Genomic DNA, 15,338 nt, shown 5'->3' on the forward strand with positions numbered 1-15,338 from the left:
GTGACACTTCTAGACCCATGATACAAGGAGATCTTTATATCTCTTATTCCTGAGGCGGACAGGTCTACAATAATGGGGCAGTACCAGAAGGCCATTGTTGCAGATCTATTAAAAAAATTCCCATCTGAAAATGCTGGCGACAGAGGTCATAGTTTGTTGGACAACCAAGGACTACAGGTGAGAGAGACACAACTCCAATCCAGCAGAGGCAGGGGAACACTGTCAAAGTTCTGGGAGAATTTTCACAGCCCCTCCTATCGCACAGGCCCTGAGGTGCGGGATACTCTCTCAAGGAGTGCAAAGTTTGGGAAGATGCTGAGGGAGTACCTTGCCGACTGTACTAACATCCTCTGTGATTCCTCTGTGCCTTATAATTATTGGTTATTTAAGCTGGATACGTGGAATGAACTGGCTTTCTACGCCTTGGAGGTCCTGGCCTGGCCTGCCACTAGCGTTTTATCAGAGCAGGTTTTTAGTGCCGCTTGTGGAATTATAACTGATAAGCGCATTCGCCTGTCAACTGAAAATGCTGACAGGCTGATTCTTATAAAAATGAACAAGGGCTGGATTGGGCCAGAATTCTCAGCACCACCAAATGATAGCAGCTTAACATAAACTCAAATCCGGTGTCTTTTTTTGGGAGCTGTATTCCCATGCACCTTTTCACACCCACACATAGGTATACGCTTCCTGATTTTGGCTATTTGCTCTTCTTATCCTTCTCCTCATTCTCATCCTCCACCACCATATCACCAGGGTGACCGTTGTCCGTGATGCAAAACCCAAATAATTTTTTTAAAGGGTCTTTATGATGCCCATAAAAAAAAAATGTATACATTATGTTCATGTATACCCACCAGGGGTAAATGTTTGTCAGCCCATACACTTAGTGTATTGGCATTACAAGTTTAGGAGACCCACTCCTTTCTAATGGGAACATTTTTTTATGAGGCCCCCCTCCACGTCTCTTCCAAGGGGCATTGGAGTGCCTCCCAATTTTTGGCAGCCCATGCTTTCACTGCATAGGCCAACACTATGGGAGAACATCTCCTTTCTAATGGGAATGTGTCGTTAGTGTGGCCCTGCTTTTTGTCTTTAAATTGTTAGTGGGGTTTTTCCCAAATTTTGGTAGCCCTTGCAGTCACAGCATGGGCATTACCACTATAGTAGAGCCGCTCTTTTATAATTGGAATATTTTTTTTTACTGAGACCCTCCTCTATGTCTCTTCAAAGGGGTATTGGGTTGCGTCAGTATTTTTGGCAGCCCTTGCAGTCACTGCATACGCAATAACAGTATAGGAGACCCGCTCGTTAATAATGGGAACAACAAAGCATAGCCGGCTGATTGCTCTCTAACAATAGCGAGGGCAGACTGCTGGCCTTTTAAGAATAGTAAGGGCCGCCTGATGGCCCTATAAAAATAGGGTTTGTGACTTTCAGAGTCCCTCCATCTTAAAGGAAACAGGATGTGTCTGATGATGTGTCACACACAACATTGCCAGATAAGGTTGTAAAATGTTAAAATGGCATTTCCCTGTGAATGCATTTGTCTTAAAAAATAACATAAAACAAAACAAAACAGTAGTATCTTTCTTTAGTATAAAAAACAAAGTCGCCAATGTAACCTCAATGTAATCACATTGTTCAGCTCCTGCACCTCCTCCTCCATTTCCGAAATGACCACATCAGTCACAAGCTGAAAGCACTGCAGCACTGCCTTGGCCAAGCGACAACAGGCTGTGCTGAAGATAACATGCTTAATGCTTAGGTGACAAACCGCCCAGCGCTGCAGAGTTGCTGAAATCTGTAACACAGCAGCCTGATCTGTGGCTCTCACTGCTGAACATACAGCCAAGCATGGTCGTGTGTGACAATGGGCGGAACCTGGTGACAAAGAAATGTCAAACGGTGTAGATACGGTTTCCTACTATGCCAGTTCTTTAACCGAGCTAAAGAATATGACTGTGCTGAAATACAACTCCCATTGAGAAGCTGTTTCAGATTGAAAAATATTGGGCCCACCAGAGGATTATATTCTGAGGGCTCACCTTTCTCCCCCACTCCAGAGTCCCATAGCAGCTGCAAAGTTTGCGCTATCATGACCTCTCCTGATGTAGAAGCAAGGGCACACCAGAGGATTCTCTGGTGGGACTGTCCAACCCTGTCGAGAAGCAGTCCTGGCTAAGAATAGTGTGTGGGAAGTTTCCCGGACACTCTATGGCTGCTTTTTTACTGAGGTGGAAACCCACGTAAACACGGGGAGAACATACAAAATCCTTGCAGATGTTTTCCTTGCTGGGATTTGAACCCAGGATCCCAGCGCTACAAGGCTTAAGTGCTAACCACTGATCCAATCTGCTGCCATTCACCCTCTGATATCTAGCAAGCTGGAGAAACTTGCACCTACTGCCACTCTATCTTCAGCTCCTTTGTGAGAAACAAATGTATTTGGGCAGCCACTCAGTCTACCAATTAAAATTCCTGAGAAGAAAATTTGGGCAGATTCCCACAGAAAAGTACCAGCAGTAATGTTCAGGGACCCGCGCTTGTGGAAGGCGGAGGCACCGGGAGTAATAGTGGCGGCTGGGGACCGAGTATGGACACCTGGCCGCCGCCGCCATTAGGTTTTGGACAGCTTCCACCTCCATGAGCATAACAGGCCACATTTCAAGTGCAAGTTGCTGCCCAGAATTCTGGCAGTTTAGTATTGCGGCCTGTGGGTGTGTGGATGGCTGGCTGCACACTTGCGCTTGCATTCCAGTAACAGAAAACTAAGCAGATGGTGGCCTCTATCATCATCATGGCCTCACCTCGGCACTATGAATTCTCCTGAAGGAGAAGTCAGGGTCCACCGGAGGAGTCTCCGGTTCTCTGGTGGGCCCGTCCAACCCTGCCGAGAAGCAGCCCTGGCTAAGTAAAGTGCGTGGGAATGTTACCGGACACTCTATGGCTGCTTTTTTAATGTGGATTGGACGTGCCTATACATGTTATTTCTCAAACCACATTGCAGATCAGGCCATTGCCCAACTCTGTATTCATGAAATTTAAGGCGCAAAGAAAGATGTTTGTGTTTCGAAGCACCACCGACAAGTGCGAGCTGTTGTTTGACGGGCTGCCATTGCTTTTGCAACAAGCTGCTTTAGAGGAATTCCTGGGAGAAATGACACCCAGAGTAGATACGGTTTCCCTCTATGCCAGTCCTTTCACAGAGCTAAAGAATATGGCTGTGGTGAAATACAACACTCATTGTAAAGCAGTGTCAGACTGAAAAATATTGGGCCCACCAGAGGATTTGATTCTGAGGGCCCAACTTTCTCCCCCGCTGAAGAGCCCCATAGCAGCTGCAAAGTTTGCGCCTATCATGAACTCTCCTGATGGAGAAGCCGGGGCCCATCCGAGGATTCTCTGGTGGGCCCGTCCAACCCTGCTGAGAAGCAGCCCTGGCTAAGAAAAGTGTGTGGGAAGGTTCCCGGACACTCTATGGCTGCATTTTTAATGTGGACTGGCTCGGTATCATCCCTGGCCACATTCACCTGTCCACGAATTTGTGGTTAGGCGGTCCTTCCCAGTAAGTGCACTGGGGAGGACACGGGTAATGTTGTGGGACCCGCGCTTGTGGAAGGCGGACACAACAACTGGAGACCAAGTATGGACACCCAGCCGCCGCCAGCATGAGGCTGTGAAAAGCTTCCACTTCCATGAGCCTAAAAGGGGGAGAAATGACAGCTGGAGTAGATACGGCTTCCCAAGTCCTTTCACCAAGCTAAAGAATATGGCTGTGGTGAAATACAACTCACCGACAAGCTGTGGACTGGCTCCGTACCGTCCCTGGCCACATTTACTTGTCCACGTTTTTGTGGTTAGGCGGTCCTTCCCAGTAAGTAAACTGGGGAGGGCACGGGTAATGTTGTGGGACCCACGCTTGTGGAAGGCGAAGACGATACCAGGAGAAATAGTGGCGGCTGGGGACCGAGTATGGACACCCAACCACCGCCCGCATGAGGTTGTGAAAAGTTTCTGCCTCCACGAGCCTAAAAGGCCACATTTCAAGTGCAAGCAGCTTTAGAAGACTTCCTGGGAGAAATGACAGGTGGAGTAGATACAGTGTTTCCCAAAAGTCAGTCCTTTCACCGAGCTAAAAAATATGGCTGTGGTGAAATACAACTCACCGACAAGCTGTGGACTGGCTCCGTACCGTCCCTGGCCACATTTATTGTCCACGTTTTTGTGGTTAAGCGGTCCTTCCCAGTAAGTAAACTGGGAAGGGCATGGGTAATGTTGTAGGACCCGTGCTTGTGGAAGGCGGAGACGACACCAGTACAAATAGTGGCGGCTGGGGACCGAGTATGGATACCCGGTCACCGCCGCCATAAGGTTGTGGACAAATACCGCCTCCACGAGCCTAAAAGGCCACATTTCAAGTGCAAGCAGCTGTCAAAAATTTGGGAGTATAGTATTGCAGCCTGTGGGTGGGTGGCTGGCTGCATACTAGTGCTTGCATTCCAAGTAATGGAGTAGGGACAACTGAACGATGCACTGGGACAAGGGCGTGGACGGTGATTGTTGCAAGTCTGCAATGACAGGTGCATGGCGGGAGGCATCTTCGCATGCGCCAAGGATCACTTATGATGGGCACACTTTTAGGCAGTGACCTGGGAGTCAGAGATGCTTCCAGGGGTCTTCCCCATGCTGTTCCATGTCTTTTCAGTACTGTATGCATGTGTCTGATGATGTGTCACACACCACATGGCCAGATAAGGTTGTAAAATGTTAATATGACATTTCCCAGTGAATGCATTTGTCTTGGTTGAAAGAAATGCAAAAGTGCAAAAATGCATCAAAAGTGTGAACATAGCCCAAGGTGTGGAGGAGCATTTTTGTTTTTGTATATTTATTTTGCCTTATATACAAGTCATTACCCTGGAAAGGATGTCCCTTAACATATTTGCCAGGAAAATCCATTTTGGTTTCGTTTTTGTATGTTTTATTGTGAGTCTGTAAAAGTGGCGTAATACCTCTGACAACGTTGTTGACAACAGTGACCTGGGAGTCAGAAATTCTTCCAGGGGTCTTGCCCATGCTGTTCCCATGTCATTTGAGCACTGTTCCCATTGATTTGGCCAATTTTTGTACCCTCTGCAGACCGCCGGGGGGAGCCGCCTGAAAAATGTTCGAGTTTCCCATAGACTTACATTGAGCTTGTTGCTCGGGTCGAGTACCTGAGCATTTTAGTGCTTGCCCATCACTAGTAATAAACAGCAACTTGGAATAACAATGAGAAATATTTTCAGTGAATAACAGTAAAGTTCTTTGCTAAAGTGTGATGCACCAAGTCGTTGGAGTCACACGTGAGTTCTCTTTATATCGCCCTAGCAGGGGTCACCAGTTCTTCACATTAGGCCGCAAGTCTCTTCCTGATAAAGTCTATCAAATCCCGTTTAGCTTTCCAGACCCCAACCGGCCCCCTCCCAACCTGAATTCCTAATCCCATCTGTCCCCAATACCGTAGGTGAGAGTTGGAGGTGACGGCCCTGTTCGCTTGCGCGATTCTTCCGCTGTTTCTGGTGCGTCTCTCCTGTCGCAGTCCTCTCTTAGCTCTTCTTGGGTTGACCGTCGACAGTAGCTTCACACGCTTGAGGTAAGGGGATACAGACCTCGGCTTTTGGCAGGCAGCGTCGGGTTCCGAGAACTTACTCAGTGTGGAGCGCAAGTCCTGACTCAGACCAACATGCGCAGGACTCAGGGCGCTTCTGTGAGGAGTCCAGAACTTATCAGGCGGTGTCCAGCTGTGGTGCGACACAGGACTCCCGCTGAAGCCTGTCATGCTGAGCTCTGCAGTCCCTCTGGAGCACGTCTGCTCCACTCTGCAGCCTGGTGCCATATCTCCCTGTGTCTTGGCGTGCTGGACTTTTATATCCAGGAAATCCTTCCTGGATGTCACCTGATCAGGTCCGGCATCTGAATTTGCTCCCCCTTCAACTCTTCTAGCACAACTTGGTTCCGCTTGATTTCGTCTTGCCAGCAGATGGCAATCTCTTCTCATCTCTAGCACATCCTGCAAGAGTTCTGCTGCTGGTTCATTGCCTTTTACTACATTGCCCCCCCCCTTTTGCTTGCCAGTCCTCAGGCAAGTGGACTTCTTGTGTCTCCCTCCAGGCAGCGCAAGTTCAGACCAAAGTTGAGCACACTCTTCTGATTTCTGTTGAATCTGAGACCAGATAAACTCTTCTCGGGCATTCCAGTTAGGAGGGTTTCCAGCGTTAGCCCGCTCATTCCTGCGAGCTCCTTCTGCAGAGGTGATTCTGGAGTTCCTGAAGTATCAATCACTGGGGATTGTAAATCGCCTCCCAATTTGTTCTCTGTCCCACTCGAGAGTGTTACTTTCAGCTCTCACAGACTCAATGGTATTGTAGCCCATCCTTCTTCATTCCTTAAGGTCCCTGTTTGTGGCGCTTCAGATACTTCAGTTGGAGATTCAGTCCCGTGACAGTCCTCCACTTTGGAGGAGCAGTGCCACAGCATATTGCGGTACAACACTCTAGATGTTGCGGTGTCATCCCCTTCAGGTCAGGCCTTGTAGACTAGGTTATTCGAGTGAACCTTCTTTACCACTCGATAGGGTATTTCCTCCCAATGGTGATCCAGCTTACTCCTGAGCCGTTTGGCTCACACTAGCACATGGTCCCCTGATGGAGTAGCCCACCTGAGGTCAGGGGCCGACTTGGATGATCCACTTCCCGGAACTTCTGTTCAACCAATCTTCTCACAGTGTGAAATTGGCGTCAGTGCTCCCGAATCCAGGCACTTGGGCTGCTGCCCAGACAGGGGTCTTCTGAGTCCAGCTCCAGTTCAGTGATTTCTCATCCATTTCTCCCAAACAACAACATATATGGGGTGTAGCCAGTAGTCGCATGGACTCGATTATTATACACCCACACCAGCTCAGACACAAATTCGGGCCACTTCATCTTCTTGTCTTCTTCCAGAGTTTGCAACATTTGCAACAGGGTTTGGTTGAAGCATTTGCTGGCTCCGTTTCCCTGGGGTTGATATGGCATTGTCGGGATTTATTGATTCCATAGATATGATACAGCTCATCCATCACTCGCCCCTGGAAGCAGGCTCCCTGGTCGGAGTGTATTTGCTTCGGGCACCCACGTATTCTAATGAAATCTTGACAGATAGCCTTAGCTTCAGCCTCTGCCGTCTGGTCTCGAGTAGGGGTCACCACTGCAAACTTGGTGAAGTGGTCAGTCATCACCAAGCAATACCCGTAACCATTGTACAAAGTTCCGATCATCAGGTAGTCAATCATCAGGACCTCCAAGGGCGCAGAAGTTTGGATGGTCTGAACGGGAGCCCTCTGTTCCGGGGGCTTACTTAGCTCACACTGACGACATTTTCGGCAAACTCCTTCAACTTCTTGCTGCTGTTTGGGCCAATATACCAGCCTTTGCAACCACTGGATGGTCTTCTCCACACCAAAGTGAGCACCCCTCTAATGAGCTTCCTTGGCTAGCTGTACTACTATCGCTTCAGGAACCAATATTTGCTTGGTAACATGAACTCCCGGGGTAATTGGATTCTTTGGCATAGCAAGCCATCTCTCAGAATGAGCCTTTCCCACTGGCCCAAGATTTGCAGGGTAGTTGGGAATGAAGTAGCCCTGCCTCCTGGTTGGGTTTTTCCCCCAGGGTGACCAATTCTCTTAGTTTCGTCAGTTCTGGGTCAGACTGCTCTAGATGTATACACTCGTCTCTTGATCGGTCTAGAATTTGAGTGGGTCTGGGCTCTCCTCCAGACTCCTGGGCATCTACTACAGCAGCGGCATACTGACTGAAATCCAGTATCTCATCGCCTTTGAGCTCTTTGTCTATATATTTTTTTGACCCCACTTGGGTGACTTGAGACAAGGCATCTGCATGAGTGTTCAGGGCCTTAGACCGATAGGCGATTTTGTACTGGTACTTAGACATCCTTGCGACTCACTGCTGTTCTAATGCACCCAGCTTCGCCTTCTCTAAGTGGGCCAAGGGGTTGTTGCCTGTCCGCACTTGTACTTCTGACCCTGACAAGTACTCTGCAATTTTCATTGCCCATACCAAAGCCAGTAGTTCGAGTTGAACAAACTGTAGTTGTCTGGGTTCTTCTCTGTATGCCACAGTGACCAACTGGCATATGCGATCACCTGCTCTCTTCCTTTTTGCACTTTTGCCAATATTTCTCCCAGACTATACAAGCTCCCATCAGTGTACAACATGAAGAGCTGTGAAAAATCAGCATTGGCCAGAATTGGGGCATCTGTTAGTGCCACCTTCAATGCTCAGAAGGCTTCTTCTTGTCATGGGCCCCACTGAATAAGTTGTCGCTTGGCTTCCCCCGCCGTTCCTTTCAGCAGCTCATTGAGTGGTACCGCAATCTTAGCGAAGTCTTTTATGAATCAGCGGTAGTATTCGGTGAGCCCCAGAAATGCCCTCAATTCTCTTAGGTTTGTAGGTGTGGGCCACTTCTGTACTGCAGCTACTTTCTCTGTGATGGGGTGCACTCCTGCTCTGGACACTGTGTGCCCCAGATATTCAATCTCTTGCTTGAATAGATGACACTTGTGAGGCTTGATTTTCAATTCATGTCTCTGATGTCGCTCTAACACTTGTTCCAGTCGGAGTTGGAGGTGATCTTCAAACTTAGCGGAATAGATAATTATATCATCTAATTATATCAAAGTGACTTTGAAGTTAAGATACACCAAGTATCTTTCCATCAGCCTTTGAAAGGTCCCTGGTGCATTTGTCCGCCGAACGGCATCCGGCTGAACTCGAATAAGCCCATAGGGAGAACAAAGGCTGTCTTCGGATGGTCCATCTCAGCTACCGTGACTTCCCAATAGCCACTATGTATGTCGAGGGAAGAGAAGAATTTGGCGCTTCCCAATGCTTATAGAGATTCTTCGATTCTGGGTGAGGGATAGAAGTCCCGCACAGTGCATGCATTAAGTTTCAGGTAGTCTACACAAAACCTCAAAGTATTATCCTTCTTCTCGACCAACAAGATTGGGGCCGCTCAAGGACTCTGACTCTCGCATATCAAGCCATTCTGCAACATGTGAGCCAACAGTTCTTTCACCTTCTGATACATCTGAGGTGGGAGCTGCCAATACCTCTCTTAAATGGGAGCAGTATTTCCTTTAGGTATTTCGTGCTGAATGTCCTGGGTGCACCTGAAGTCGTCTTCATGCTGAGCAAGCACCCCCTAATGCCCCTGTAGTAACTTCTCAACTTGTCTAACTTGACTTGTGGAAAACTCAGTAAGATTAACCTCCATTTGCTGTAAGAGATGACGTCCAGCCAGTGGTTCTCTTCCATTCTCTTGACTGTTGAGTGACACCTCTAGGGTCCATGGTTCTCCTTTCACAGGTGTAAATCCAATAGTGTCAGCTCTGGTGAGGTCCTCTGGCATTATATAAACTCTAGCCTCCTCTTGTCGGGGTAATAACTATAGACTCGCTCCGCTTAGGTTGATGCAAAATACGGGCACCTGCCCCTGTCGCATGGTGGCTAGGGTGCAAGCAATCAAGAGTTCGGAGGGCGCCTCCTCTCCCTCCATTGGCTTTATCTCAACATCCATGAATTCTAAGGATACATGAGCCAGTACTGGTATAATGAGTACAGTCTTTCCCAATGGCAGTGTCACCATAGCTTCGGGCGGTATCGATACTTTACCGAGATTCTGGGAGGCAGCGCGTAGCTTTTGAATTTGGTTGACTCGCACGAGATGCTAGAATACTCTCCTGCTGGCCGGATCACGAGTGGCTCGGGTCCAATTGCTTTTGTCGAGACCCTCGGCTAAGAACTGTCCGACCTCTTTTAGCACATTCATGCCCAAAGTTACAATGGGTCCTTCACCTCCAGAACCCAAGGTCAAGACTATCCCTTTTCGACGGAGGTCCTTCCTGCACGCCCGGACAGTCATCTATACTACTCTCGCTACTGGAATAGGTAGTTGATTAGTCACCACCAGCCGGACAGTGGGTTCTGTCCAGGAGCAAGCAACTTCAGGGAAATTACTTTGGAAATATGCCTCAGGCATAGTAGTTACCTGAGACCCTATGTCCATTAAACAACGAATCCTTTGCCCATTAAATTCAGTCCAGATGATGGGCCTCTCTGAGACAATGTCCTCAGAGTTCCCCCTTCCACTCTCTGAGGCTCAGAACCCCACAGTATGCTCCACGAACGTGGGACGTCTTAGTTTAACAGCTGCCCCTGTCTCCTCCTTTCTCGACTCGGGCAGTCTTTAGAGATATGTCCTCTACCTCCACAGGTCTAAGGCTGCGTGCCCACTACATGTTTTTCAAGCATTTTTGCCGCGGAATTTCCACAGCGAAAATGCTTGGTAATACGTGCCCCATGGTCCCCAATGATAATCCGCAAGTGCTGTGCACATGCTGCGGAAATTTCCGCTGCGGATTATCATTGCGGAAAAATACGCAGCATGTCCATTAATTTTGCGGACACGCAGCGTAATCACCGCCATTGACTTGCATTGGACCGCGTGACATCCGCATCACTGCATCTGCACAAGCAGATATCACACAGTTCAATGTGCGGATGGTACCCAAGTCTGGAGGAGAGGAGACTCTCATCCAGACCTGGGTACCATAGAAACTATAACACTCTGGCCCTCATTCCTCTGATGGACTGGGTATATGACTAGGTGGAGTACTATAGGAATACTTCTCTCGCTCTGACCTTTGTCCACGTCGGACTGTGCGGTACGCCAGTGAGAGGGCAGTGGCGGCCCCTTTAATATTGTGCAGCTCACCTCAAATATCCTGGATCTCTTGACGTATCTCCTGCACCCAGTCGGGCTCTTTGAGGGTTAATTCAGGAATAGTCACTTCATACACTGCGGCCTTGAGAACAGGAACCTCTTTCTCCAGGACTCTAGCTTCGTCCCCGACCTCCATGAAGCCCAGATCAGGACTCAAGTGCAGTCACTCCTTTAAGATGCAATGCATTAACATATTGGTTTATGGTCTTATTTTCCCCTTGGACCAGCTGAAAAACCCTCAGACGTAAGTGCCCCAAGTCTGTGGTATCACTGGGCATGTCCTCCAAGATTTTTATCACTTTATCAATGGTATCACAGTCCCCAGGTGGGCAATACATCACGGTCTGCCGGTCCTCCTCATCGAGGGTTAGAAGGGCCAGCACAGCCTGGGTGAGAGGGGTCAGGGGATACATGGGTAGCATACTTCTGAGTCTTTCTACGCAGTCCCACAGCAACATGCTGCTACCTGTAATCTTAGGAAGATTGCTGAGCATAGCCCCAATGGTATATGTCCCCTGGCAGACTCGGTCACAGACTGGGTCACCATCTCTGTGACTGAATGTTGCATCCTGCCAACTATGCCAAATGTAACACAGGTGCCGGAATGCAATGCACAGAGACACAAGGCGGGAACAGTTAAGGGTTGATATAACCACTTTATATGTATTACAACTATTGTGCAAGGGGGATAGTAACAAGGGTAATAAACAGCAACTTGGAATAACAATAAGAAATATTTTCAGTGAATAACAGTAAAGTTCTTTGCAAAAGTGTGATGCACCCAGTCGTGGGAGTCATATGTGAGATCACTTTATATGGCCCTAGCGAGGGTCACCGGTTCTTCCCGCTGGGCCGCAAGTCTCTTCCGGATAAAGTCTATCAGATCCCTTTAGCCTCCCATGCACCAACCAGCCCCCTCCCAACCTGAAGTCCTAATCCCAACTGTCCTCTGTACCGTAGGTGAGAGTTGGAAGTGAAGGCTCTGTTCACTTGTACGATTCCTACGCTGTTGCTGGTGAGTCTCTCCTGTCGCAGTCCTCTCTCAGCTCTTCTCGGGTTGACTGTCGATGGTAGTCTCTCACGCTTGAGGTAAAGGGATCCAGACCTCAGCTTTTGGCAGGCAGCGTCGAGTCCCGGGAACTTACTCAGTGTGGAGAACAGGTCCTGACTCTGACGAACATACGCAGGACTCAGGGCGCTTCTGTGAGGAATCCGGAGCTTATCAGGCGGTGTCTGGCTCTGGTGCGATGCAGGCCTCCCGCTGAGGCCTGTCACCCTGGGCTTTGCTATCCCTCTGGAGCATGTCTGCTCCACTCTGCTGCCTGGCATCAATTCTCCCTTTGTCTTGGCACGCAGGACTTTTATATCTAGGAAATCCTTCCTGAATGTCACCTGATCAGGTCCGGCATCTGAATTTTATCCCCCTTCAACTCTTCTAGCACAACTTGGTTCCACTTGATTTCATCTGGCCAGCAGATGGCAATTTCTCCTCATCTCTGGCAAATCCTTCAATAGTTCACCTGCTGGTTCATTGCCTTCTACTACATTTGTAACTTACTGGAAGTGCGGTAATAGGAGAAAATAAACTTATTTCCTCCTGAGAGCTGCTGGATTTTAGTCATGCCACTGTGCAGATCTGGATGTCAAAGTGCTTGAGCTATCGCTCACAATATAGTGAGCAGTGTTGTGAGCGATGACTATAGCAGCTCAGGTCATTCCCCCAAGACTGAATGAAGGCAGTTGCCAAGAGGACCTAAGTGAATTTTCTCTCAGAAGCTGCACTTTCAGTAAGGTGGCCGGGCAACTTTGAAACGCTATTTACTTGCAGATAAAGCCTATATTTCCAGGTATATGCCATTTTCTGGGGGGTGACAAGTTTCCTTGAATTCAAAGCAAATTATGCATAAACTAAAAAAAAAAGAATACACTAGAAAATTGATATTCAATAATGAAATGTTGCTACATTCTTATTTTTACATTCGATGGAGTATTTCAATCTCAAACATATCCATGGAAAATGCTATACATGTCAGATTGATGTAAACCTAACCTCTGGAACCTGCACCTATCCTCAGAACAGGGCCCCACTGTGAATCACGAGGTGGCCGTACATGTGTGTTTTGCATGTGCATTTCCATTAACATCTATTGGAGTGCTGAAGATAGACCTGGTAAAAGTGAATAGAAACCCTTGGAATACTTCATTAATGCTTTGTTTTCCAAAAAATTCAGCTTCTATGGAAAGGGAACCGCTACACAAGTTCTTGTCATCAAGTAGCAAAGAAGATGAAATTTAACAAGCCTTGGCTATTTCTTTCTAAGGGCCTTTTAGTGGGTGCCTAAGGCATCTTTGGGAAACATGCCTGTGTTTAAAACAATAAATATACATACAGTGGGTGAAATAAGTATTGAACACGTCACCAATTTTCTAAGTAACTATATATGTCTAAAGATGCTCTTGACATGAAATTCTCACCAGATGTCAGCAACAACCCATCCAATCCACACAGGAAAACAAATCAAAATAGAGATGTACATAATCTAAGTTATGTGTAATAGTGAGAAAGGACACAGGAAAAAGGTAATGAGTACATGAAGTAAGAGAGGTGCAAAAAGCCATGGAAAATGATGACACTAACGGAAATATATTAGTAATTAGAAAAGAATCCTGCCATTTAGTGAAAAATAATATCAGCTGGTTCAACTGATGGCCTATAAAATGGTTTCTCCTTACCAAAAAACCATCTCATGATGGTTAAAAGCAGTGAGCTGTCTCAAGACCTTCGTAACCTTATGCAAAGCATACTTATGACATTGGTTACAGAAGAATTTCTAAACTACTGAAGCTTCCAGTGAGTACTGTTGGGGTCAAAATCCATGAGTGAAAAGAACATTATTTCGCCATGACTATGTGCTCCTCGCAAGATTTCAGATAGAGGAGTGAAAAGAATTCTCTGAAGAGTTGTTCAAAAGTCAAGGACCACTTGTGGAGAGCTACATAAAGATCAAGAATTAGCAACTATAGTTGTTTCAAAGAAAACTATAAGTAATGCACTCAACCTCCAAAAACACCATACAACAGTGAAGTTTGGAGGTGAGAACTTCATGATATGAGATTGTTTTTCAACATACGGCACTGGAAAACTCATGTAATTGAAGGAAGGATGAATTGACAAATGTACCAAGAAATTCTTGATAAATATCTGCTACCATCTACCAGGATAATGAAAATCAAATGAGGGTAGACATTTCAGCAAGACAAGTACCCCAAATACACAGCCAAGGAAACTCTCAATTGGGTTCAGAGAAAGAAAATTAAGCTGCTAGAATGGCCCAGCCAATCACTTGACCTGAATCCATTAGAAAATTTATGGAACGAACTAGAGCTCAGGGGAGCCCACAGAACCTTCAGGATTTGAAAAGTGTTTGTGTGGAAGAATTGGTCAAAATCATATCTGAGCAATACATTTTTCCATACAGGAGACGTCTTGAAGCTGTCATCACCAACAAAGGCATTTGTACAAAGTATTAAATACATTTCAGTAAGTATGTTCAATACTTTTTCCCTGTGTCATTTTTTCATTATTACACATAACTTAATTTATGGACATGTATGGTTTGGTTTCTTTGCCTGTGTGGATTGGATCATTGTTAACGTCATCTGGTGAGAATTTCATGTCACTAGCACCTTTAACAATATATTTACTTTGTGACGTGTTCAATACTTCTTTCGCCCACTGTATATGTATATATAAATGTTCCTTTGAGTCTACAAAGTTTTACTACTATACAAGAGACATTGACATTTTGTTTGTAATAAAACTGTGCCGCAATGTAATTAAACACCAGATGGATTATTTAACAAGCAAAACATTTTTCTCTGTTCACTACTATGTATCAATATTCCAATTACAAAGGCTGTATTTAACTATATCGCTTAAACAATGCGCTAAGTGAGAAAAATATTGCTAAAGCTTCAGATTCTCATTATAATTTGCTCAATAAATGGTCCATCTTTGAGTTTAATCTTTCTTTCATATTTATAACTCAGCTGCTGTTCCACATGTACATTACTAAGAAGTGAAGGGGAGTCACAAGGATTTATTAATCAGGGAGACCAAGCACTGTTGGAAATGTCAGGCCTAATAGCTTGTCTCCATGCAATGATCAGTGCCAGAAACAAAGGTATTGAGCTAATTTACATATAATTGAGAAACCCAACATAAAAAGGTTAAGAACAAGGAAAATGGATAAAGACAGACTGAAAACACTGCAGGCACATTAGATTTCTACCCACAATTAACATCCATTAACTAGTATAGTATATGTACAAAAGTATTGGGACATCAACGCATTAACCATATGGAGTTGGTCCTCACTTTGCAGCTAAAACAGGTTCCACTCTTCTAGGAGGGCTTTTTACATGATTTCGGAGTGTGTCTATGGGAATTTTTGCATATTCATTTAGAAAAGCATTGATGAGAGGGACTGAATCACAATCTTATTTCT

Source organism: Phyllobates terribilis, unplaced genomic scaffold (genome assembly GCF_046119375.1).
Source record: "Phyllobates terribilis strain yellow unplaced genomic scaffold, ASM4611937v1 Scaffold_5__5_contigs__length_657084704, whole genome shotgun sequence".
Classification (NCBI taxonomy): Eukaryota; Metazoa; Chordata; class Amphibia; order Anura; family Dendrobatidae; genus Phyllobates; species Phyllobates terribilis.